The sequence below is a fragment of the Silene latifolia genome, chromosome 11 (genome assembly GCF_048544455.1).
Source record: "Silene latifolia isolate original U9 population chromosome 11, ASM4854445v1, whole genome shotgun sequence".
NCBI classification, from domain to species: Eukaryota; Viridiplantae; Streptophyta; class Magnoliopsida; order Caryophyllales; family Caryophyllaceae; genus Silene; species Silene latifolia.
In genome coordinates this window covers 178,863,271-178,888,586 of record NC_133536.1, presented here as the reverse complement: position 1 = coordinate 178,888,586, position 25,316 = coordinate 178,863,271, and the positions used below count along the sequence as shown (strand labels likewise).

Here is a 25,316-nt window from a genome sequence, read left to right as displayed (position 1 = left end):
CTTGCTTCCCACAATCAACATTTAGCCATCTATCCACCAAAAGCCTTAGAGAATTGAAAGGCTTGGTGAATTCCCTTCCAATATTTAAGGCCGACTCAAGAAGAACACAATCGAGCTTGGTAAAGTGGTTGATGTCTTTTCTTGCAATTATGGTATTCCCTATGACCTTGTGCCACACTCTAATACCCGGATGGTGGACTAATAGAGCGCGACTAGCATGATAGTTCTCAAATTTCCTTCCGGAAATTGCCTCCCAAAGAGGAGCGGGGTCATACTTGCGAACATTCTTGAAATAACTAGGTGAATCTCTAAGACCCAATGCTTTACCCATTTCCTCAAAGGTGACGCGCCTACTCACATTAGCTAGGCGGAACTCGATGTTTTCCATAGTCTTACCTTAGTGACTTTCAAAGAACTCAAGAATTCTAAGGTAAGGGAGGCGTATGTCAATTCTTTTGTAGCAAACAATTTTCCCAACCCCATGGCTTCAAATAAGGCTTTAGTTTGCTCAAGGACACCCAACTTATCCAAGGCATCTTCACAAATAAACTTGGTGGATAGAAAGGATTTTCGAGCATACTTGGCAAAAGTTTCTCTATGGGAGTTAGAGATGAAAATTACCTCCGGATAGTTCGAAAGTTGAGCAATTTCCAGAGTAGTTGATGTTGTTGCTTCCAAGGGAGGTTGTTGTTGTTGCACTTCCAAGTTTGAGCTAGCTACCACCATAGCCAATGAGGCTTTCTTTGCTTGAAGACTCTGTTGTCTTGTTGAGAGTGCCTTTGCCTTAGGTGCCTTTGTTGCTCCTTTTGTCCTTGCCATTGATGTTTGAACCAAGAAAAGAGTGAAAATCTTCAATTTCCAAGTATACCCAAATCGATTTTAAGGTGAAAGGCTTTGCCTTTATAATTTCAAAAATCGACTCAAAGGTTGAAGATTTTGGTGCTTGGTTTGATTTTTGTTGGAAGAGGAGTGATTAATTGTTGTTAGAAGGATGTTTTGATTTGATTTTGATGAATGTGGTTGAGGAAATCTTGTTTTGGTGATGGAGAGGATGAGGGTTTTGAGATTTGGGGTTTATGGGTAGTGTTTTGAATGAAGGAATGAAGGAATGAATGGGGGATGGGGTTTATAAAAGACCCGAAAAATTTGAATTGCAGGGGGAAGACGAGCGTCTTTCCTTCGGGACGCCCGGATTCTGCCTGTTTTGGCTTCAGAATTCTCGCCTAAAGACGGGCGTCTTTCAGCAAAGACGCTCGGATTGTTCAACTGCGGGACGGGCGTCTTTCACTGAAGACGGGCGGATTCCTTTCCAGTGATTTTTCTTGTTTTTCTTAGCCAAAAAGACGGGCGTGTTTTCTTCCAGGTCGGGCGTCTTTCTGAGGGCGGGCGTCTTCTCTAGCAGGACGCTCGGATTTTTTAACAGTCATAAAATTTCAAATTCTCAGCTCAGAAGGACGGGTGTCTTTTGACAAATACGCCCGGGTTGTCTGAAGCTGGGCGGATTCCCTATAAAACACTCGGATTCTGCCCCTTTTACCCGGATTTAGTTCCATCCGTGTACTTGCATATCCCTTGTCATTTTTCATTCTTCAAAATCCCGTGTTCTTCATTGTGGGGGCACTACTAAGGCATGAATAGCCTAGGCAATTGTTATCCCCACACTAAGCTAAAGCACTACACATCAATTAAAATCATTAGTCCCTCCCTCACTTCTCTCAAAAATGATTATTATCTTGATCAAGGCATAAAAATCCAAGAATGACAAAAATGCAATGTAAGAATTAAAATGCGAGTTAGGGAGTTAGAAATATTTACAAATGGTGGTTTAGGGAGGACTCCACCAAACTCTCATCCTTAGTGAGATGTCATGGGGGCATGTCCAAGGTGTTGTTGATGTTGCTCAACACCTTGAATAAGTAATCAAAAGCTTGTTCATTGTCATGATAAAGATCTTCAATAGATCTTTGCCCTTGTTGTCGGTCTTGATCGATAGCATTACCAATATAAGGATTGAAAATCCCTTCAAACTCATCGTCCCAAAGACCACAAACTTCATCTACTTGATCACTAAAGATCGCTTGAGTTGATAGAGACAACTCTCCCATTTTCTTGTTTTGGCCAATGAGGCCATCCTCTTCATTGCTTGACTTTGGTGAGCTTTTCAAGCTCTCTTTGTTACAATTCACTTGCTCTTTGAATGGAGCATCTTCAATTTTCTTTTTCCATTGAAATTCCGACTTCTTTCTATCTTCCTTCCGGCTATAATGATCAACCATAAAACATGGTTCATGCAAACGGGGAGCTCTCATGGTCTTTTCAAGATTGAAAGTTATGCTCTCATCTCCCACTTCTAGAGTGAGCTCTCCATGCTTCACATCAATCACCGCACCCGCGGTGTATAAGAAAGGTCTTCCTAGAATGATTGGAATGTTGGAATCTTCTTCCATGACAACAATGACAAAGTCCACCGGGATGAAAAATTTCCCAATTCGTACGGGAACATCTTCCCATATCCCTAATGGTGTCTTCGTCGATCTATCGGCCATTTGGAGTATAATATTGGTGCATTTAAGCTCTCCCATCCCCAACCTTTTACTTACCGAGTACGGCATAACACTTCCACTAGCCCCTAGATCACATAAGGCTTTGTTGATCATGGTGTCGCCAATGGTACACGGTATTGAGAAGCTTCCCGGATCTTTGAGTTTTGGAGGTGAACTCCCTTGAAGTATTGCACTACTCACCTTAGTGAAGGCGATAGTCTCAAGCTTCCGGATCAACTTCTTCTTTTTGAGGATGTCTTTCATGTATTTCGCATAGGCCGGCACGTGATTGATTAATTCCGTGAAAGGAATTGAGACTTCCAAATTCTTCACAATTTCCATAAATTTTCCAAGTTGGTCATCAAATTTGGGCTTGGCTTGACGACTTGGAAAAGGAAGTCTAATCACAATGGGCTCCTTCTCCTTGACCTTGTCTTAATTTTTCTTTGAAATTTCTTCTTTTGACGGTTCTCCATCCTTGGAGTTTTGCACAATTTCTTCTTTATCACTAGCTTCCATAACTTCATCCTCAACTTGCTTCTTCAGTGCTTCATACCTTGTACCACTCCTCAAGTGAATGGCACTAACCGTTTCATGTCTTGGGGGATTACTTTGAGGTGGTAATTGCCCCTTTTGTCTTTGTGAACTTGAAGATGCTAGTTGGGTCAATTGGGTTTCCAACATTTTGGTGTGAGCTAGGATGTTGTTGATGGTGGTTTCCTTTGCTTGACTATCTTTTTGCATTTGAGTGAAAAACTCTTGTTGATTTATTTGCATTTGAAGGACGACTTTTTGAACATCAAAAACTTGGTCATTTTGTTGATTGTATGGAGATTGATTTTGGTAACCATGGTTTTGGTTGTAAAAGGGTCTTTGATTTCTGTTTCTCATGGGAAGTGGGGTGTATGTTGTTTGAGGGTTTTGAACATTTTGGCTTTTGTATGAGAGATTTGGATGGAATTTGGTGTTTTCATTATAATAGTTGGAATAAGGGGTACCACTTTTGTATGCTTGGAAAGCATTCACTTGTTAATTTGTTCCCCTACATTCACTTTGGTCATGTCCCAAAGTTCCACAATTCTCACATATCCCACTTGGGATTGATGAGGATGCCGTCATGGCATTAACATGATGCTTTGGTGATTTTGAGGCTTCTTCAAGTCTAGCCATAGCTTTTTCAAACTTCAAATTGATGGTATCAATGTGAGCACTAAGTTGAGCACCCAATTGAGTAATGGAGTCGACTTCATGCTTTCCTCCTCTAGTAGCCTTGCGAGGTCTACTATATGGTGAGTTATGGACCGCCATTTCCTGAATTTTGTTCCAAGTTTGATTGTCATCAACTTCGGTGAACATTCCATTTGATCCCATGTTGAGAATGTTCCCTGAATCTTCATATAGACTGTTCCAAAATTGTTGTACCAAGAACCACTCGCTAAGTCCATGGTGAGGACATGAGCGACAAATTCCCTTAAATCGCTCACAAGCTTCATACAAAGATTCTTCATCCCTTTGCTTAAAGCCCGTGATTTGAGCTCTTAGCATGTTAGTCTTTGTAGATACCCATTATCTGCTGAAACTCCAACAAACACCCGATGATTATCGGACTACAACATGTTTTGGGATCGCAGCGTTTGATCGACAGTTTGTGTACAACTTTACGTCGGAAAACTGAAAACGATTTCGAAAACAAAACATTTCAAAACATTTCAAAAATACCTGGAGTGTTTAATGCACGACGACGGGGTCGCAATGACACTAACTAGAGTCAAAACCGACACCGGACCAAAAACCGACTCGAAAATTCAAATCCCGACTCCAACAACGAGTCAAACCGAGTCAACCACAAAAACAAAATATCTCAAGCCTTCTATACTAAGTTTTCCCGGATTCATATTGGTCAAGTACCAAACATGTGACTACAAAACCTAGGATAGAACAAATCATGATTGCGTTTGTTGTGATAGTGATAACACGACTCGAAGTGCCGCGACGTGGCTCGCGCCTCTTTGAGCAGCCCAGGTGGCCCCGTCGCTCAAAACTCACACAACCACTCATTCTCCTATAAATACCCCTCGAATGTCTCCCATTTGAGACTTACGCGAGTGTCCGCTCCCTCTTTTCTCCCTTAAAATTCTCGACTCGACTTCTAAAGTCAAAATCCGACGCGTGTTTGCGACCTACCGATCGTAAACACGAGCCTTACACATTGTTTGGTACCGTCATCGTCCATTAAACTACTTGTCCGACCACTTTGACCACTACACCATCACTAAACTTTTAAAACACTCTTTTACTTGCCAAAATGGTTTTAAACCGAGTTTTTTCCGATCAAACAAGTTGTTACACTTACGTCGGTCACTCGCCATATCCAAACATGTAAGTATGAGGGTGTAAAAATCCTCTTTTATTACTTTTTCATTTGTTTCATGACTTTAACATGCTAAAACATGCATAACATGAACCAAAACATGGAATAAACGAGCCAAAACTGATTTTTGGTCTGAGGCAGAAGCCCCTTAAGTCGCCAACAGGCTCGCGCCTAATTGGGGTGCTCAGACCAGAGATCAACCGTGTTTGTTCTCGTCATTTCCCTTAATCCATTTTTCATATTTGCTATCGGTTTTTACCATTTCAAGTATTTTCGAAACCCTTTTGTTTCATCTCACATGTTTTAACCATAAAGCATTCTTCACCCTTGGTTCTTCATACGATGACGGTTAAATCCGTGTTTCGGTGATAATATTTGGTTAATGACATTTAAGAGGTATTTTAAAGCCTTTTATTTCATTTCTTTACATTTTTCAAACAAACATATTAGTCACCAACACGAAATCATCCTTAGTTCTATATACCATGCCGGATTTTAACCCGGGTACGATGATGAGTACCGACTAATTACATTCAAAATGGACTTAAAACAATTAGTCCATAATCATTTTTAAAACTATTCATGTCAAGCTTGTCAAATCGAACCCGACACCGAATATTATCAAATAATGATGATTATTCGGGTCTAGTTCTTCAAATCAACAAATGCGGTCTAAACGACCCTTTCGAAATCAAACCGGGTTCAAACACCCACTTTTAACATATTTCATAACGTTTTCTAAACAGTCAGAACACGGCATACAGCCGTTGGCTAACCCGCGCCTCAAGCAGGCCTTTTCTTTCTCATTTTCAAAACCAGAGGGAGGCCCCTTACACCGCCGGCTGGCTCGCTCCTCTTATAGCCGTCTGGTACAGGGCCTGTTCCCTTCCAGCATTAGTCTAGGACGATCCCGACTCCGGTTAACCCGGATATAGGACGGATCAGATGGCTTTTCGATTATTCAAACCCACATTTGCAAAATGCCTTACTAAGACAAATAAATCATGTTATGCACCCTAAACCTAATACGGTAAATGGATGTTTAATTTCCGTCTTGCATGCAAATCAATCATTAATCCAACTCGACATCTTATACTTGATACTTGGATTAAATCAATCGACTTAGAAAGCTCTCACATGTTAGGTTTAAATCATTGGATGCGCATTCATGCATTTAAACCGTTTTATCAACTTTTGCATTCAACCAACCAAGATCGATCAGTAGAGGCCGCTAAACGCGGGCGGGATTGGGTGTCTGATTAAAGGGCTTCCCAATACGTACCTTCACCTCTTACTCAGAAACTTTGGATAGTGGACGACCTTATCCAGGGCGTACGAGAGTCATTCTAGAGATAGGATGCTAAAGAGGGACGATTTCCTTATCTTTAGTACCTATGTCAAAACGCTGCTTTGTGCTTCGATTTGACCGAGGTATAAAGTGGAATTTGAACGGGTTCCAGGCATCCCACAAATGCTGGGTGGCGACTCCGAACATCACTAATCATTTCGAGACCCTTAACGAGACGAAACCGACCGATCTAAAACGATCCGGTCGAAAGCACCTTTACGCCGCCGAGCGTGGCTTTCAAAAAGACCGCTGCCATTGTCCACAGATCGGCTGGGCATACGCAGGTGGGCCATGTCCATAGATTGGCGACTCCGCTGGGGAGAACTTGGACACTTACGTCTTTGTGATCCCCAGATGGTGAGACTCGAACGAGGTATTGGTTGGAATGCATTAATTGATATTACGGTCACGGTCGGGTTCCTTGTCCGGTCCCACAACCTAACCTTTATCGACCAATTTGCTCGTCTCGTCGGCGTGAGTTTTCTCATCCCCGCGGTTCGAATCCCGATTAAGTCAAGCATACCATTGACGTTACACATTTCTGTTTCGTCAAAGAGCTTTCATCACTTTCGACCACGAGGCTAGGGCACCCTCCTTACACATTTTGTTTGGATTGGTATCCCTCTCGCAAATCGGGGTTTGATTGCTTGGTGTGTAACCCACCCTTTTAAGCCAAAACCCGTGTCAGCATGATGCATAATATAATGAAACTGTGAGTGCTTATGTGCTACTTGATCATAAGTCCTTCCGTGTCATTTTTCAAACTTTCAAAAACACCCTTTTGCGCCGTTATAATGGCCATTTCAAACCTCGGTCTTTCGCCGACCGATGGACGCCATTCTAGGCCGTCGTAATGACGATTTTCAAACTCGGTTTTGTATAACCATTTCAACACGCCTTTCTAGGCCGTCGTAATGACGATTTTCGAACCCGGTTTTGTATAACCATTTCAACACGCCTTTCTAGGCCGTCGTAATGACGATTTTCAAACCCGGTTTTGTATAACCATTTCAAATCACCTTTCTACGCCGTTATAATCGCCGCGTCTAGACACAGATTTTAACCTGTTTCGCGCCGACAATGGCTCTTTCAAAACCCGAGAAAAGCACACACCCTTTTCTCGAAACACTTTCGGGATTCCGAGGACCATGCATCGTCCCCGAGACCTCTTCAAACATTTCAAACTCGATTTTCAAAACATATAATTTTGAATTTCAAAACCGTCTTGGGAAGCAACACACTGTTTTCCGAGCCGACTCAAACTCAAACCGTCTTTTGCAAATAAACTTGAGACAACCCTTTTCAACTGATCGACTTGCGGAGATTTCTATCTTCGGAAGCCGCCCATTAAAGCGACAAATGAATCTTTTGAAAATTCCTATTTTTGAAAACTTCAATCCACCATTCCAATTCCGCCTCGTGTCTATCGAGTCAAAGCAAATGTACTTATGGGTCTTTACTTATGAGTCGTCTCACCACGAGACCCGTCCAATGGCGTCACGCCGTCATGATTGGACTCGTGTCAAAGGTTCGGTCAAACACCGTCACGTTATAAATCGAGTCAGCACCGAGGGACCACACACGGTCACCCCGTCTTGTTGAGTCGATCTTGGTCTTGTCCTCTGTGTTGTCTGCGTTCAGTCTTGGAACCGTGTCGAATTGAGTTGTAATGTGAGCCGTTTTTCTACCTCAGAGCCATGGCCCCGTCTTCAGCTTCGTCCAACAACAACAATGATAACAACAGAGATGTCACAACTGATCAGCTAGCCAGCCTGCTTACCGCTCTTAAGGTCACCCTGGATCGCGTCGAGACCCGTATCGACGCCCTGGAGAACAAGGAAATCGGGGAACATAATACCCCACATCGATCGAGGCGAGAAGAGGTGAAACTCTTGGAAGAACAACTCCTAGCCCGGGGTAACATCATCCACCTTGAAAATAACCGAAGGTTCGAACTGTTGGGGACCGATTACCCGACAACTTCACCCTGACTGATGTGCCTAAGTTCAAGGGAGTGGAGGACCCACTCAACCACATCCGTGCTTTCAAAGACTACATGGCCATTAAGGAGGTCAAACAGGAACTTTTTATCAGGATCTTCCCATCCTCTTTGGAGCCGATTCCTCGCCAATGGTATTACTCCTTGGACCCGAAAAACCTTACCACTTGGGATGAGATCGCAGTTGAGTTTGCCAAACAGTATGCCGACAATGTCGAGATTCAGGCCAACACCCGTACTCTCGAGGTGTTAACCCAAAACGACAAAGAGGGGTTCACTGGGTTCCTAACCCGTTGGAGGAGGGTGAGTACTCAGTTGGTTAGTAAGCCGAGTGAATCAACTCTGGTAGAAAAATTTGTCAACAACCTCCGCCCGGTTTATGCCAACCTGCTGAGGTATCAAAATATCAAAACTTTTCAAGATCTGCAAATTCTGGGGACACGTATTGAGGACGATCTCCGAAAGGGTGTCTTAGCAAAGACCACAGGTAGGGGTTATCAAGGATCCACCTCAACCGGATCTCGCCCTTACGGTCAGACAAACAAGATTGATGAGGTTAACCTCGTCGAACCATCTGCCAAGAAAATCGAACGCCCCCAGAGAGTGTTCACCAACATAGGGTCAACTTATGCAAGTGCCCTGAAAAGTCTCATGGACCAAGGGAACCTACAACCGATCGGACCCACCCCGGATCCGACCGACGCTAAGAAGTCCCGATTTTAGAACCCCAACGCCTACTGTCAGTATCATCGAGGGAAAGGGCATGATACCGAAAATTGCTTCAAACTCAAGCACCTCATTCAAGACATGATTGAGAAGGGAGATTTGCCTATACCCCCACCAACTAAGCCAAACAACAAGACGAATCCTCTGGGAATTCACGCCATCTCTGACGATGAGCCGACACTAGACTGCTCTCATCTCATCTTGCCAATTGACGATGAGGTGAATGTTCTGGAAAAGGACCCTTCGGATGGAGTGTTCGTATTCGATCCGCCACTATGCTCACTATGTTTCAAAGAAGTTGAGGAGGCCATTGCCAGCCTTTCTGAGAGAATCACCCGACTCGACGACGCCTACCGTCGAATCCTCTTCAATCCCCCGGCACCACGTCCGAGGGAGAATTCCCCAAGCATTCAAAACTACCCACCCCAGGATGGATTGCTCTCGCGACCATTCTGGCATAGGCCCCACGAAAATCACCTTCAAAATAACCACCTTCACGAGAATTACCCTCAAAATAACTACCCCCACAAAAATCGCCCTCCCAAAAATATTCCCCACAAGAACTACCCACCGAGGAATACCCCTCCAAGGTATCCTCGAGACCCTGAAATTAACGGCATATGGCGGGATGATGTTGAGGATGTCTATGTCGTCCCAGGAAAGCAGAAGCGGACGAAGGAAATCGGACATCTCACTAGGTCCGGACGTCCCTATCAGAATCCGAGCAACCCACCGGTCGTTCCAACAACGAATGACCAAATCGTCCCCAGGTGGACACTCAACCAAAGGCTCCCGAGAACTCAATCTTGAAACGACTCCGAGAAAGCAAAAGCCGAGATCTCAATTTGGCAACTGATCGCAACGTCTTTTGAGCATCGACAGGCCTTGCTGCAGGCCTTGGGAAAATTAACCGTGCCCTCCACCTCTTCCCCAGAAGAAATAGTGGCACACATGACAAGAGACACCCCTGATCTGAGCAACCCGATCGTCTTCTCCGACGAGAATATCCCCCTGTTCGGAGCCAACCATAACCTGGCCCTATACATCACTGTGCAATTCCTCCAAAAGAACATACCAATGGTCCTCGTGGATGACGGTTCCGCCGTGAATGTCATTCCTCTCAAAACGCCCCACAGGCTGGGTATTAAGGAATCTGATTTAATCCCAACGAATCAAGGAGTACGCGCCTACGATGGCACTCGTCGCAAGGTCGCTGGGCTTATCACTCTAGCCGTCGCAATCGGGCCACTAGAAAGACAAACCAGTTTCCAGGTGGTCGACATCGACGCATCTTTCAACATGCTCCTGGGACGTCCCTGGATTCACGCCGTCAAGGCGGTCACCTCAACGCTTCACCAAAAGATCAGGGTCCCCCTCAACGGGAAAACGATCACGATACCCGCTTTCCCAATTATAGCAGTCATGAGAAGAGGGGTAGCCTCCCAGGCCATTGAGGAGGACGACAATGAAATGTGAGGTTTCCAAGCCGTGAACGCCATAACTGATGAACTAACAACCTCTGAATGTGACCCGTTCGCCAGCCTCACGATCAACCGTATCATGATGCGTCAGGGTTATTTCCCGGGTTTACCGCTCAATCCGCTAAAGGACCCATTGCCTCCCTTAAAGCAGGCTAAGGTCCCCAACATTCCCTTTGGACTGGGATACGAACCTACTTACAAAGACATCCAGGAGATGAACCTCATAATCCGAAAACGCAAGAAGCAGGGAGTCATCCTCCGTCCCTACCACCTGACTCTCAACGGATACTTTGTCCCCGAGGGAGAGTCTGAACTCTACAACGGCTTTCCGGAGCCTATCTATGACTCTGTGGCGAAGGCTAGATGCCCGGGAGTGGAAGTCCTCCAGGACTGCTACTTTATTCCCGACAACATCGAAGCTGCATCAACCGAGTCCAAACCGTCACCATGCCTCGACGGACAAGCTGTCACACTACTCTTTGGGGAAGATAACATCAAACGCCTCGACTATGAGGACATCATCAACATCGCCCTGAAAGACAGTCAGTTTGATCCAACTGCCTTGATCTCCGATACTGACCCACAGAAAGCCACCTAGGGCTGGAGGAAAACCATCAAGTGGACTGATCGCCAAGGCCGCATTCTCAAGATCACAACTGGAGAAGGCCCTATGTTCAAGAAGGAAAGTGAAGAAGGATCTGAGTCTGAGTTTGAGTCGGAGTCAGAGTCTGTTATAGCTCCTAACACTCCGGAAGTCCCAGTCAAGGTCCCCTTCCCACTATTTTATCACAAAGTCGTGGCTGATTCAGAGGCTGAGTCTACTAAGGTCACCCCCACTCCAATGAAGGGTGACAACCTGGAATCTATTCCAGGGGCCACTTCCTCTTTTGTGTCGCCTCTGGCTGACCACAAGATGTCTGTCCTTTCCGAGCTTTTCGCTCGTGTCAACCTAATGAACGCTAAGTTTGCTTATGACTCGTCTCTTTTTAACTGCAATGCAATTCTGAATGATTATGAGGAATTTGACTTGAGTGACTACCCTCCTCACTTAGCCAAAGAACTTGACAAACGGGAAACCAGAACCGCCATCATTGAGGAGACCGAGCCTATTAATGTAGGAACCGACAATAAACCTCAAGAACTTAGGATAGGGACAACCCTGGACCCCTCGGAAAGACAACAGTTCATTGACCTCCTCCACGAATACAAGGACGTGTTCGCCTGGTCTTACAGAGACATGCCTAGGATTGACAGAGAAATTGCAGAGAGCAGGATACCCATCAAACCCGGGGCTAAATCGGAAATGAAGCTACGCCGGATGCGTCCGAGTGGGCCTTAAAAATCAAAGAAGAGGTGGACAAACAGTTTAAGGCTGGGTTCATCAAAGTGTCTGAATACTCTGACTGGGTGGCCAACATTGTGTCGGTACCAAAGAAAGACGGACGAATTCGGGTTTGCGTCAACTTCAGGGATCTGAACAAGGCAAGTCCAAAAGACGACTTCTCTTTGCCGTATGTTGACATTCTGGTAGACAATACTGCCGAACATGCTCTCCTATCATTCATGGACGGGTATGCTGGGTACAACCAGATTAAAATGGCTGAGGAAGACATGCACAAAACTGCGTTCACTACGCAGTGGGGTACATATTGCTACACGGTCATGCCTTTCGGCCTCATCAACGCCGGAGCGACCTATCAAAGAACCGCTACCACTCTCCTACATGATATGATGCACAAGGAGGTAGAGGTACATGTCGATGACATGATCGTCAAATCAAAAGAAGGGGACGGCCACATCAATGCCCTCCGGAAATTCTTCGCTCGTCTGCGGAAATATAACATGAGACTAAATCCTCAGAAGTGTGCATTCGGGGTCACCTCCGGAAAAATCTTGGGACATGTCGTCAGCAAAAGAGACATTGAGATTGATCCAACCAAAATCAAAGCCCTTCAACAAATGCCTCAGCCTAAGAACGAGAAGGAGATTCGGGGATTTCTCGGTCAGGTCCAGTACATCAGCCGGTTCATCGCCAAGCTCACTATGATTTGTGAACCGATATACAAGAAGCTTCGCGCCTCCGATCACATCGATTGGGACGACGACTGTCAGAAGGCGTTCGACAGGATAAAGGAAATCCTATCCAAACCTCTTGTCCTCATACCACCTCAACCGGGGATTCCTCTATCCCTGTACCTGACTGTTACTGACACAACCATGGGAGCAATGCTAGCACAAATAGTTGGCAAAGAGGAGCGAGCCATCTACTACATCAGCAAAAAGTTCATTGAGTACGAGACGAGGTATACCCAGCTGGAAAAGACATGCCTTGCCCTAGTATGGTCAACAAAGAAGCTGCGGCATTACATGCTCAGCTACTCGGTCCACATCTACTCCAAGATGGACCCGGTTAAATACATCTTCGAAAAACCCGTACTAAACGGAAGGCTGTCTAGGTGGAAACTCATGCTGTCTGAATTCGATCTCAAGTTTGTACCTCTCAAGGTTATCAAGGGAAGAGCAGTCGCTGATTTCCTTGCATAAAATCCCGTTAGCGAGGATCCAACGATCGACACATGGTCACTTCCTGACGAAGACATCCTTTGTGCCGACTCCGACGTATGGGACCTATACTTTGATGGTGCATCTAATCTGAGAGGCTTCGGGGTAGGAATCCTTCTAATATCACCGGAAGGAGAACACGTTCCGATCTCGGTCAAGCTAGACTTCGCCGTCACCAACAATGCCGCTGAATATGAAGCATGTCTCATCGGCCTACAAGCAGCCATCACACTTGGCATCAAGAGACTGAGGGTCCATGGCGATTCCTCACTCATCATCAATCAGGTATCCGGATCATGGAAAATCCGATCTGGCAGCTTAGCTCCCTACCAAGCGAAGATCAGTCAAGAGGCCGAGTTCTTCGACCAAATCGACTACTTCCACTTGCCGCGAGAGGAAAATCAATTTGCTGATGCCCTGGCAAAACTTGCCGCGCTCGTCAACATACCTGATGACATGGCGTCGATGCCCCTATGTGTCGAGAGACGGAGCGAGCCAGCTAACATTTGTGCCATTATCGACGACGAGGAAAGCCATGATGAACCTTGGTACCAAGCCATCCTCAATTACAAAACCAAAAACGAATTCCCTCCCAACTCTGATCAAAGAGGACAAAGAGCCATCCGTTTACTTGCATCACAATTCGTGATAAACCAAAATCAACTCTACAAAAGAACATCCCAAGGAATTCTCCTCCTTTGCATTAACCATCACAAAGCCAAGAAAGTCATGGGAGAGGTCCACGACGGAGAATGTGGCCCTCACATGAGTGCAATGATGCTTACACGGAAAATCATGCGGCTGGGTTACTACTGGACAACCATGAAAGCCGATTGCCGTAACTACGTCAAACATTGCCACAATTGCCAAATCTTCGCCAACATACAACACATACCACCATCCATTTTATACACCATGACATCACCCTGACCATTCTCAACCTGGGGCATCGACATCATCGGGAAAGTCAACCCGATAGGCACCAAGGGGCATTGCTTCGTCCTCGTCGCCATCGACTAGTTCACCAAATGGGTGGAAGCACAGTTATATGCAGTCTTGACCGCCAAACAAGTGGCCAAGTTCATTCAAAACAACATCATCTGCCGATATGAGGTACCCCATGAAATCATCAGCGATCAAGGCTCTCACTTCCGGGCGAAAACTCAAGCTGTGCTGGACAAATACAAGATCAAACGACATCGATCATCCCCCTACCATCCCCAAACCAACGGAGCGGTGGAGGCAGTGAACAAAACTCTTGTTACCATTATCCAGAAAATGCAAGACAACTACCACGATTGGCCGAGCAAACTCCCATTCGCACTCTGGGGATACCGAACCTCCATTCGAACTCCGACAGGCGCCACACCCTTCTACCTAGAATACGGTATGGAGGCGGCAACCGGTGGAGTTAGAGGTCGCATCTCTACGCATCCTACTGGAGAGTCAAGTCCCTGAGGCGGAATGGACCCGTCGAAGGTACGAACAGCTCACTCTTCTAAACGAACGACGACTCAACGCCTTGCACAACGTCCAGCTATACTAACGACGTATACAACGGGCATTCAATAAGAAGGTTAAACCCAGAAACATCCAGGAGGGCGACTTGGTCCTCAAGTCAGTCCGAGCACCATTATTCGTCGATCCGAGGGGAAAATTCAAACCCAACTGGACCGGGCCATACCTGGTCAAGAAAATACTTTCGGGGAGCGCAGTGAGACTGAGTGACCTAGATGGGGAGGACTTTACACACCCGACCAACCTAGACCAACTCAAGAAATACTACTCTTGAACTCTATCAACCAACAACCTAGCCTAGTTTTGCAACTAGCACCAACCTCAACCCTTTTCAAGTCAAGTTCCTCAATATGTTCTGATTTGAAATTGCATGTTTTATCGAGTCTAAGCTGCGGCACCTTGCCTGTTTCAAATGTCCTTTGATCCGTCAAAGGCAACGTCCATTTGCACTACAAAACCAAACCCCTGAACTACGAGCATGGTTTGATTTCACCTCTTCAGGTGGATACGTAGGTAGTCCCTCTTATGCCTGAGGGATACAACCACAAAACCCAATTCAAATTCACAAAACATTTCGAACTACGATCATGGTTTGATTTCACCTTTTCCCGGTGTATACGTAGGCAGTCCTTTCTTACACAAGGAGGATACAACCATTCCCTTTCCCCACAAAATACAAAAATGAGCCTTTCTCCCTTTCCACAAAATACCACTTTCCCAAGTGCATTTGTTTAGGACGATTCAAATCGAATTGCCTTTACCAATGGATGGAGGAAACAAGCGTTCACAACTTTCGACACGAGCAATCCTCTTATTTAATTAATAATGGGAGGGATTACAATTTCAACAACAAATAAAGCTCGACAAGTCTACAACTTGTCAAAGCTAAGGTGTCAACTAACACACCTCACATAGTAAAACTAGCACAAAACACACAACAACTAGCTAGTACAACATAATACAAACTCACAACAATAATACAACATAATAATAAAGTGGGTAATGGAGGTCTTCACTCTTCCATTCTACCCTTGCCTTTTCCCTCGGGGTACATCTTCCCCTTGTTTTTCTTGTTGGCCCACCTAGCTTGGACTTCCTCCACGGAACGGATCCTAAACGGATCTAAGACGGCGACGGCCTCCGGTCCAACACAAGACCCCATATTCAACCCAAGACGATCCAATGCACGGCCCACCATACTTTTGGGACCGGAACTCCTCCTCTTCGGTGGTCTCATCACATCGGGAGTAGCTCTATCAACATATTCCTCAAAGAAGGCACGGTTGGCCTTGCCAACCTCTCGGTATTTCAAATCGGCGACCTCGTCCTTACGGAATTTGGATCTCTCTTCCAAGGACGGAGCACAAGACCATTTGACATAAGCGGGAGTCACCCATGTTTTGGCAACGGGGTTTGGCACCTCCCAAAGCGGCCGAGTGGCCCACCACCTCTCAAAGAACTCCACAAGCTCGGAGTTCCGGAAAACATTCTCTTGGACAAGAGTGTCTTGAGCGGGCACCTTTTGTTGACGCCCCATTTGCCTCATGAGCCTTTCGGGATAAATGAAGGAAACGACCTTCAAACCCACCACCATCAAAGAACGAGGACTAGCACCTGAAGCGGGCAACCCCGTGAAGGACCTCAAGTGCCACCACGCCACCACCGAACGGAATTGAGGACCACCCTCATCCGCCAATCTTGCGGCCCAATAGGCCTCGGTGGAAGCAAAACTATCCGGGTACAACTTCTTCCTCATGGTGAGGTGACAGAAGGAGTAAGAAGAAGGATTAACCGGAGGCTCTACATACCTTAGCCTCTCCAATAGCCACACTTGGAGGATCCTTGGGGATCCAAAAGAGGGAGCTTCACCACAAGAGCCTTCCTTGTCCAAAGCTTGGATAATCTCTCCAAGCACCAACCACGATGGATCTCTACCATGCTCCATTTGCTCAATCACATGGATAAGGGTTATGCTACCATGGCATCTTGGCCCCTCCTTCTTCAAGACATCAACAAAGAGGTACATATGGACAAGGCAAAATGCAAGAGCCCTTCTCCTAGCAACCTCCGAGACATTAGCATCTAACCGATTCGAGAAGATGTTAATAAGAGCCAACATATCCACACCATGTGGAGCAAGAAGAAAGTTGACTTGGCTTGTTGACAAGCCCAACATGGAACGGAATTTCTCCTTGTAGCACAACCGAGTCGGGGGAAGCACCGGAGCACAACCCGGCCACCCACCAATGACTCCAACTTCTTCGGCAAGAGGACAAATTTCACCTTTCGGGAAAACGAAAACATGATGTTTCGAATCCCAAAACCGAGAACATGCTTCAAGAAACGAGGGTTGCACCTTGACTTGACGAAGCACCAACAATTGACCAACTCCCATGCAATCGAGTTGATACTTCTCGGGAGGCGACAAATCCCGGCACCATTGTCGCAATGCATTCTCAAAAGCATCCATGAAATATTTTTGTGGAAGAAGAGGAGGTTTTGTAGAGATGTTTTTGTGTTTCGGATGCTGAAACAATGAAGCGCAAACGTCTCTATTTATACAAAATGATCAGCGCATTTTTCAGAAAAGAGGAGAGCCGGCTTCCATCGCCAAGTCGCTCGCGCCTCTTTGAGGCTTCCCAGATTCCCCCTGTTGACTTGTCCCCTGTCAACATGTTTTTCTCCCGACACCTCAAACCTCCCGCCAGAACCTCGCACCTCTTCGGGATGATCCGGGAAATTTTGTGTTTCTTCACACTCACATTTCCTTGTTTTCGCGTTTTACAAAATCCGACACGGTTTCCATGGCGCTGCTTTAAACATACGGATTTTTCTTTCTTTTTTTTAGGGGGGAAGGGCTAGTCGCCCCGATCCGCGACGGATCGTTTCCATGACAGTCGAAATTCCGAATTTTTTTCGCTTTTTCACAAAACAAAAATCAAAATCGAAAATTGATAACACGACATCAATTTTCCTCCAAAATTCAAGCGCTCACAAATTCGAGTCTTGACCTCAAAAGCCAAATATACTCGCAAAAAATCATTTCCAAAATTCTTTCCCGACAGTTTGAGTTTTTATATTTTTCGAGTCATTTTCAAAATTTCGATGTAATCTAATTCACGACACGAGTTAATTGCTCAAATTTTCAACAATTCCTTTTGAATTCCAAACGTGGCAATTTTGTCACGGAATTTTCAAAAATTCGTTTCAAAATTTCAATTTTAACTTCAAGTCATCTTGGTTAGTTTTGATTTTGCAAGCAAATGCTTTACGTGATCAAATACTTCTACGTGTTTACATTTATGCGTATATGTTATCTGTTGTCTGTTGCCTGTTTTCTACACTAACGATGCAGAAACTGGTGCAAAGCAAAAGAAGAGTCGACAGCCAACAACGCTCCTCCGAAACACAACACAAAAGAAAAGCCAAAATCACAAAACAAACCACAATCCAAAAAACACATATATACAAACCGCCTCACGCAAAATGTAAATATGTACGGAGAAGAGTCCAAGACACGGACAAACTACAAAAACTACTCGACGTCTCCCGTCGGACTAGTCCTGGTCTCACTAGGAGTCGCCACCAACGCAGACACCACCACCAGCTCAGACTCCCTCTCCGGGGAACTCTCAAGCGTCTCACGCTCCATCTCGACGTGAAGCTCCTCCGCTGCAGCCAACTGAACCTTCAGAGAGGCAATCTCTGCGTCTCGACTCCGCAGCTCGTCCTTGTGACGCCTCAACTCCTGGTCTCGACGGGTAATCCCCAACCCCTGGGCCTCGATCATCGACTGCCGCCTGCCCAACTCAAGACGGACCCGAGCAAGCTCCACCGGATCCGCTGCGCCCTGCTGAACACAATAACAGATCCTCAAGATCTAAAAACGTGAAATACAACACCAAATATACAAAAACAACACACAAAACGTACCTGAGAAAGCCGAGCCTCTCTCGTAGCCAGGTCACCAGCAAACGCTCTCCAGCGGTTAGCCATCCGCCACAAATTCTGGTGACTTACAGTCGCCACCTGCAAAACAAAAATGTCCTTCAAAACAATGTAGGGCAAAGTATAAATGGAGAAAATGTTCAAGTCGGGAACTCACCCTCGGAACGGTCAACCTCCACTCCTTGCCAGCATCGGCCACCTCAGCCACCGCGGGCTCCGGTAAGCGCAACTGAAGCTCCTCGCCACTCGGCCCCTGAAAAGTGGTCTCCGTCGGGAAAGCTGGAGGGTGAGTCCTCATCAGCGGGTCGATTACCTGCCATTTGGATCCACATCAAAGATGACGAACCCTCCTATCAAGGGAGGCAATGAAAACAAAGAAAAGAGGAAAACATACCTCGATCGGGTACCAAGCGAGCCTCGACAACCGGAAGGTGTCGTAGTCAGCGTCCCGCAGCAGCAGCTCCTCGCCTCCTCGACCGTGAAGGTGCTCCTCAACCTCGTCAGGAGTCGACTCCTGGAACAACACCCCAGGCGGGTCAACCGGCATGACGAAAGTCTCGGTAAAGCACTGGCGAACTAGACGCTCGCCCAAGTAACAAACCGGCTCAATTGCCGTCTCCAAGTACAGGCGCAGGGAGCTGCGAGGTCGCAAGCGCTCCGTAATGGCAGCTGGCACACCCGTGTAGTGCTCCCAAGGACGCCCAACAAACTGCATTCGAAACCAAGCTACTCAGCTAACTGGGGGCTTCATAAGCTACCTAGTCATCCTATCTCTATCTAACTCTATAAAGGAGAAGGAGAAGAGAGCAAGAACTTATATCGGCAATCTGAAGCTTGTTCACGCGACGCCTGCTGTCCTCGTAGGTCGACTTAGTCGACCTCTTCCGACTCACCGTCCAACCCCTCACAGCAGCGTAAGCCGAGGAAACACCGCCTGTAGTCCCCGGACGCAGAGGAGTGAAGTAATCGTACAACCAAGCCTGTAATCAAACACAGCAAACACAAATTAACCAATTTTCTCAAAAATTGCCAAAATCAAAATCAAAATCAAAATAAAAAAAAACCCCACCAAAAAAACTCGTACCTCAAAAATGAGGTCGGGACCAACCAGAGCAGGAACACTACCCGCTCCCACTGTCTCCGGACGCACCGCCGCGTGCAAGTACCGGGTGAAACTCGCCAAAGCCGGCGTAACCCAGTCAAACCGACCCAAAGTGTCAAGGTCGGCAAGAAGAGGAAGCACCTTGGTCGACAAGCGCTCGCCCTTGTCGCCAAAGTACGTGGCACCCAAGAAGTACCACAACCACAGCCGCGCCTCCCTCGCGTCGGCCTAGCCTCTGCCTCCGGGCTCGCCAACGGCGTCGGAACAACACCTGCCACCCTCTCAGTGAAGTGGTCCTTCACGTAGGAACTCGCAATCAGGTACGGAGTGACGTCGGAAGGCTCCGGCAAAGCAGTACCAATCAAAGCAGTGACCGCAGGAGAGGACACTCTCTCCGGAGTCGCGGTAAACTCAATGGGCAGCTCACCACAGGGAAGGCCGGACACCACGACAAAGTCCTCTAGAGTCACGCCGACCTCCCCAAACTCCATGTGGAACGACGACGTCGTGTCCCAGTACCGGTCCAACATGGCGCGGATCAAACACAGGTTCGACCTAATCGAGGACCTGTGAATGTCCCGCGAAGCGGCCACCAAGGGCCCAAACGCCGACCTCTCTATCAACGCCCTCGACCCGGCTCGAAGGACGTCGTAGAGGCCCAAGCAGGTAGAGTAGCCAGAGAAAGTCCTCATGGTGCCGATCTCCTGAAATCAAAAACATACAACGTCAGAATGCCTATTTAGGCTCGACACTTCAAAAATGAATGGCAAAATTTCAACCGGGGAACGTGACTCACCATGCCCTCGTGAGCACGGTAGGAAAGGTGTCGGTCCAGTCGAAGCAACAACTGGCTACCGTCAAAACCCTCGGCCCACTCTGGCGCCGCCCGTAAAAGCAACCCCCGCGGGGCCGTATCTGGCCTGGCTCTGAAACTCGCGACGTCAGCGTCATCCTGGGTGGTCTCTGCTCTCCGCCTCTTATGACCGCGAGACTCAACGTGGTGGACAGGGCCCAAGTCAACGACCCTGTTGACATCCCGCAACGTCCGCCTAGTCCCCCGAGGACGTCGCTCCCTCGAAGTAACCCTCCTCCCGGAGGTACCCGCCTCGGCCCGGTCCCGAGCTCTACTAAAGACACTAACAGCCCCAACAACGGGCTCTGCACGCTCCTCAACAGCCCCTGAAGCCCCAGCAGTCTGCTCAGGAGGTCTCTCATCCTCATTAACGTCCTCCACAACCACGGCGGGCGTGCTAAGCGGAGTACAAACCGGGCCCGACCCGAACAACTCCTCAAAAGTCGCAGCAAGGGACCCAGCCTGTCCCGAACACTCTCCCGCAAACAAAAAAACGTCAGCCAAAATTTCGTCATTACGACGGCATGAAATGGATAAACCCAAAAACAACAAAAAACAACCTGCAATACAAAAAAACAAAGGGCAATCCCGCCCCAAACCATTCACAAAAAAAAAGCACAAAAATGACTCGCCCCTCTTTTCAAGCAAAAGACGAGTCAAAACCACAAAAACGGCATTTCAAGACCCATACAAGGTCTGCCAACAACCCAAAATACATTCCCGGCACAATGGGGATTTTTCTACGGTTCAAAAAGGCAATTCATACGCTAATTTGAGCCCAAACCGGTCAAAAATTCAAAAACGACCGCAAAAAGGCAAACGTGATTTTATCACGCCTCAAGGTGACCTAAAATACAAATAAGGTCCATTTCAAGGCAGATTGACTCAATTCAAGTCCAAACAGGCGCTAATTTTGTCAGACGTAAGACCGTCGCAAAAGGCAAAAATCCAATTTTGCCCACAAACATCTAATGAAGGTCCTTAAATGGCAAACACGGGTTTTCCCAACTACAATGCAACCTAGTGGGACCCACTACCCAAGCAAATAAACTTGGCATTGTGAAATGAGACGGTTTCTCGCCTTATTAACGTTTTTCGAGCATAGAGAGCGGGAACGGGGACCAAAATGCAAACTAAAAGCACCCCTATACTCCTAAACAGGTTTCTAACCTAATGCAAACATCAATTTCACTCGAAATTGGCTCAATCAAAAACGCTCAATTCAATTTTTAGGGCAAAATCCGCCCTAATTCAATCTAGCTAACAATCAGCAAATTTGAAAGGGTTCAATAGGAAATACTACCTTGAGATGACATTTGTTGACAATGGCACGGATGAAAGCAAGCTAGAAGGTCCGTCAATGGTGATTTTGGGCGAAATTTCGAGGTTGAAGATGAATATTCATCCACAACTCGACCTCGCGTCTTTTTAACAAAAATAGGGAAGCCGGCTTGCATCGCCAGGTTGCTCGCGCCTAAACCAGGCCTCCTCTTTTCTTTTTCAGCGAAATTTGGGCTTTGGCCCAATTTCCCACAACAGACTTCAAAATTTTCGTTGACAATATTAAATATTGTCATTTCCTCGAAAACTAACAAAAACAAATAGTGAAAATTTAAAACTCGCTATTTTCAAGCAAACGGCGATCAAAACCGCCAATTTCAAAATAATGGCGAAATCAAAATTCACCATTTTCCTTCAAATTTTCCAAAATAATGGCGAAAATTCAAAATCGCTATTTCAAGCAACGGCGGCACATAAACCGTCCCTTCAATCAATAGTGAAGATTCCAAATTCACTATTTCTTTCAAATAGCAACGGCGGCACATAAACCGTCCCTTCAATCAATAGTGGAGATTCCAAATTCACTATTTCTTTCAAATGTCAACGGCAGCACATAAACCGTAACTTCAATCGATAGTGAAGATTCCAAATTCACTATTCCTTTCAAATGTTAACGGCGGCACATAAACCGTCACTTCAAATGTAATAGCAGATTTAAAATTTGCTATTTCCTTTCAAAATTAAGACAAACGGCGATCAAAACCGCCACTACAAATTCAAACCGAATGGTAAAAATTCCAAATTCACTATTCCTTCAAATGCCAGCAGGGGGCTTCCTCGCGAAACCCGCTCATTCCAATAATAGTGATAGTGAGAATCCATACTCGCTATTTCCCCAGCGACATCACGAGTTCGCTACTTTCAAAACAAGCCCATTCGACGCGGCTATTCCCATGGTCCATTAACCAACCGTCACATTTGGCTGGCGAGCCTTTGTCCGCAACACATCAAGGACAGATCCCGAAGATGCCTCGGGTACATTTCCTTACCATTGGCTGGCGAGCCTTTGTCCGCTACACATTAAGGACAGATCCCGAAGATGCCTCGGGTACATTTCCTTACCGCGGCTGGCGAGCCTTACAACGCACCGCGGCTGGCGAGCCTTACAACGCACCGCGGCTGGCGAGCCTTACAACGCATCGTGGCTGGCGAGCCCTCCTCACCTACGCACCGCAGCTGGCGAGAATTTATCCGCAACCATGCAAGGACATATCCGAAGATGCCTCAGGTATGACTCCTTCTTATGGCTGGCGAGCCTTTGTACGTAGTCTAATGGAATTTAAACGACCCGCACGGACAGTCGACAGACTCTAAACTGTTCCCGACGACAGGTCCTTGGCTCCTACCCTCGAGTCGCCTTGGCGTCGCCCTACCCGACGGCAGGTCCTTGACCCGAATCCTTTCGAGCCGCCTCGACGTCGCTTAGGTCTTCAGGTTGTAATCTTCGATTGACCTGAGGACTCTACTTTGACTTTCGCCCTGTCCAAGCCTCAGTCAAAGTGGGGGATCTGTAGATACCCAGTATCTGCTGAGACTCCAACAAACACCCGATGATTATCGGACTACAACATGTTTTGGGATCGCAGCGTTTGATCGACAGTTTGTGTACAACTTTACGTCAGAAAACTTAAAACGATTTCGAAAACAAAACATTTCAAAACATTTCAAAAATACCTGGAGTGTTTAATGCACGATGACGGGGTCGCAATGACACTAACTAGAGTCAAAACCGACACCGGACCAAAAACTGACTCGAAAATTCAAATCCCGACTCCAACAACGAGTCAAACCGAGTCAACCACAAAAACAAAATATCTCAAGACTTCTATACTAAGTTTTCCCGGATTCATGTTGGTCAAGTACCAAATATGTGACTACAAAACCTAGGATAGAACAAATCATGATTGCGTTTGTTGTGATAGTGACAACACGACTCGAAGTGTCGCGACGTGGCTCGCGCCTCTTTGAGAAGCCCAGGTGGCCACGTCGCTCAAAACTCACACAACCACTCATTCTCCTATAAATACCCCTCAAATGTCGCCCATTTGAGACGTACGCGAGTGTCCGCCCCCTCTTTTCTCCCTTAAAATTCTCGACTCGACTTCTAAAGTCACAATCTGACGCGTGTTTGCGACCTACCGATCGTTAACACGAGCCTTACACATTGTTTGGTACCGTCATCGTGCATTAAACTACTTGTCCAACCACTTTGACCACTACACCATCACTAAACTTTTAAAACACTCTTTTACTTGCCAAAACGGTTTTAAACCGAGTTTTTTCCTATCAAACAAGTTGTTACACTTACGTCGATCACTCGCCATAACCAAACGTGTAAGTATGAGGGTGTAAAAATCCTCTTTTATTACGTTTTCATTTGTTTCATGACTTTAACATGCTAAAACATGCATAACATGAACCAAAACATGGAATAAACGAGCCAAAACTGATTTTTGGTCTGAGGCAGAAGCCCCTTAGGTCGCCAACAGGCTCGCGCCTAAATGGGGTGCTCAGACCAGAGATCAACCGTGTTTGTTCTCGTCATTTCCCTTAATCCATTTTTCATATTTGCAATCGGTTTTCACCATTTCAAGTATTTTCGAAACCCTTTTGTTTCATCTCACATGTTTTAACCATAAAGCATTCTTCAGCCTTGGTTCTTCATACCATGACGGTTAAATCCGTGTTTCGGTGATAATATTTGGTTAATGACATTTAAGAGGTATTTTAAAGCCTTTTATTTCATTCTACATTTTTCAAACAAACATATTAGTCACCAACACGAAATCATCCTTGGTTCTATATATCATGCCGGATTTTAACCCGGGTACGATGATGAGTACCGACTAATTACATTCAAAATGGACTTAAAACAATTAGTTCATAAGCATTTTCAAAACTATTCATGTCAAGCTTGTCAAATCGAACCCGACACCGAATATTATCAAATAATGATGATTATTCGGGTCTAGTTCTTCAAATCAACAAATGCGGTCTAAACGACCCTTTCGAAATCAAACCGGGTTCAAACACCCACTTTTAACACGTTTCATAACGTTTTCTAAACAGTCAGAACACGGCATACAGCCGTTGGCTAACCCGCGCCTCAAGTAGGCCTTTTCTTTCTCATTTTCAAAACCAGAGGGAGGCCCCTTACACCGCCGGCTGGCTCGTGCCTCTTATAGCCGTCTGGTACAGGGCCTGTTCCCTTCCAGCATTAGTCTAGGACGATCCCGACTCTGGTTAACCCGGATATAGGACGGATCAGATGACTTTTCGATTATTCAAACCCACATTTGCAAAATGGCTTACTAAGAAAAATAAATCATGTTATGCACCCTAAACCTAATATGGTAAATGGATGTTTAATTTCCATCTTGCATGCAAATCAATCATTAATCCAACTCGACATCTTATACTTGATACTTGGATTAAATCAACCGACTTAGAAAGCTCTCACATGTTAGGTTTAAATCATTGGATGCGAATTCATGCATTTAAACCGTTTTATCAACTTTTGCATT

At 46.1% G+C, this 25,316-nt stretch overlaps 1 non-coding gene across 1 annotated transcript; it reads left to right on the top strand.

Annotated features, from left to right (window-relative positions):
* Positions 1–3,981: 3,981 nt before the first annotated feature.
* Positions 3,982–4,088, top strand: LOC141615494 (small nucleolar RNA R71). The gene has a single exon (XR_012529914.1). It is a non-coding gene; the product is annotated as a small nucleolar RNA R71 (small nucleolar RNA).
* The last annotated feature ends 21,228 nt before the right edge of the window (positions 4,089–25,316 follow it).